The sequence below is a fragment of the Penaeus chinensis genome, chromosome 19 (assembly GCF_019202785.1).
Source record: "Penaeus chinensis breed Huanghai No. 1 chromosome 19, ASM1920278v2, whole genome shotgun sequence".
In the NCBI taxonomy this organism is placed as follows: Eukaryota; Metazoa; Arthropoda; class Malacostraca; order Decapoda; family Penaeidae; genus Penaeus; species Penaeus chinensis.
Window position 1 is genome coordinate 28098005 of NC_061837.1, and position 2500 is coordinate 28100504.

Consider the following 2500-nt stretch of genomic DNA (forward strand, 5'->3'; position numbering starts at 1 on the left):
ATATATATATGCGATATATATATAAACAAATATGAATACATATATGTACGCATGGATATATATGTGTATGCGTGTATGTGCATATAAACTATATATATATATATATATATATATATATATATATATATATATATATATATATATATATATGTATGTAATTATGTATGTATGTATGTGTATGTATATGTATATGTATATGTATATGTATATGTATATGTATATGTATATGTATATGTATATGTATATATATATATATATATGTATATATATGTATATATATATGTATATATATATGTATGAATGTATGTATATATACATACATATATATATATATATATATATATATATATATATGTACACACACATACAGAACACACATATTTATGTATCTGCATTCCCCATTGGTCATAATTCAAAACTAAAAGTCGCACTGGCAACGAGGAAACTAAACACAACAAAAAGATCTGTTCCTCCCTTTCCCTTCTTCTCGAGGGAAGAGAAAGAAAGAAAAAAAAGTGACGGTCTGCCTCTCTTAAAGGCGCCAGCTCCAAACCCATTCATTTTTCTTTTTTTCATTCACCATCGTTCTGTTCCTCAATTATACAGCTTTGTACATGATTTCCTTTATTCTTGTTTGTCTATTTGTTTCAAATGCCGAGAGAGTGAACTCGAATTTCGTTGGTCCACTAAATTTAATGTATTACTGTATTATAATCATAATAATATGGTGAACTTTACATAAATGTGAAATGTCTAAATAAAATGTTTGAATGTGAATGTGATTGTGAAGATGAACGTGATTATAACTGTAAATGTGAATGTGAATGTGAATGTAAAAGTCATTAAGTGTAAATGTAAATGTGAAGATGAAGATGAATTCGACTATGTAACTGTAAATGCAAAACTGAAGATGAAGATGGAGGAAATAATGAAGATGATGATGATGATGATGATGATGATGATGATGATGATGATGATGATGATGATGATGATGATGATGATGATGATAATGATGAAGATGGAGAAGAAGAAGATGAATTCGACTGCGAATCTACCTTGCCTCCGACAAGCCGCCGGGGGAGGGAGAGGCACGAAACGTGGCAGGGGAGACTGTACGATTCTCCTCGTGCTATTTCTGTGCTTCTCTCTGACTCATCCTACATTTTTACCTGGTCACGTGCCCTGCCCCACTCATTGTCTATCTGTAGCTGAACACACCCTTCCTATATTTCAATATCAATCTCATTCTATCTCATCTATCATCTTCCTTATCCTCTTCCACGTTTATAATGTCCTTCACTCATTCTATCCCGAGGCTTTCCGTATGAGTATTTTCCACCCTTAAATGTATACAGCCGCGAGTGGGATCCCCGTAAGATGAAACACTCGGCGTCTCGCAATCTAGGCACAAGTACCTTCTCGTTATCAGTGGTGAGTCACCAGTTAAGCACAGGACTCTCTCTCTCTATCTTTTCGGTGTGAGTTTACACTTCTCGTTTATGTTGGTTTCCACTGCAAGTTGATTGTTGATTTACATTGCAGGTTTATTGTATTACTTGGGTGATATCGGCTTGTGCTTTGTGATAAGGTTGTCGAGGGCTATGCGATATATTTATGTAAATCGGTTATTGTACAGATACGTATATACTTACGTGCATATACATAGACATGTGTGTGTGTGTGTATGAGGGGAGGGAGGGAGGGAGGGAGGGAGAGAGAGGGAGAGGGAGAGGGAGAGGGAGAGGGAGAGAGAGAGGAGGGAGGGAGGGAGGGAGGGAGGGAGGGAGAGAGAGAGAGAGAGAGAGAGAGAGAGAGAGAGAGAGAGAGAGAGGGAGAGAGGGAGAGAGGGAGAGAGGGAGAGAGAGAGAGAGGGAGAGAGGGAGAAAGAGAGAGAGAAAGAGAGAGAGAGATAAAGAGAGAGAGAGAGAGAGGGAGAGGGAGAGAGAGAGAGAGAGAGAGAGAGAGAGAGAGAGAGAGAGAGAGAGAGAGAGAGAGAGAGAGAGAGGTGGGGGGGGTGGGGGCTAAGAAGTGTATACATCTGTCACTTCGCTATAATATGAAGCACGTTCAATACACAGATTCAAGGTAAAACATTAACATTAAAACTACGTTAGAATTACCGTTTCAAAATTAAAACGCACAAATGGATAAGCTTCCGTCCGCGAAGACAAAAAAGTGTACATCCGCGAAGACAAGCAAGTGTACTCTCATTAACAACAATATTTCAAATAACACACTTCACCTTCAATGCAGTTATCGGAATTCTGATTAAACTCGACGACTTTCCTCTCAATACCCGCCTTCATAGCTCAGTGGCTAGAGCGCTGGTCTAGTAAACCAGAGGCCGGGAGTTCGATCCTCCCTGAAGGCATCCGTAGATATTTTTTTTTAAGAGTAGCTGCAATACCATTGGTTATGATTACAAACTTTTCTTTTCAACAATCACGAAAACATATTTTATGCAACACAATGATTGCTTAGCAGGCGCCTGAGACTCTGA

The 2500-nt window shown here is 37.9% G+C and overlaps 1 non-coding gene across 1 annotated transcript; it reads left to right on the forward strand.

Annotated features, from left to right (window-relative positions):
- Positions 1-2298: 2298 nt before the first annotated feature.
- Positions 2299-2371, forward strand: Trnat-agu. The gene has a single exon. It is a non-coding gene; the product is annotated as a tRNA-Thr (tRNA).
- The last annotated feature ends 129 nt before the right edge of the window (positions 2372-2500 follow it).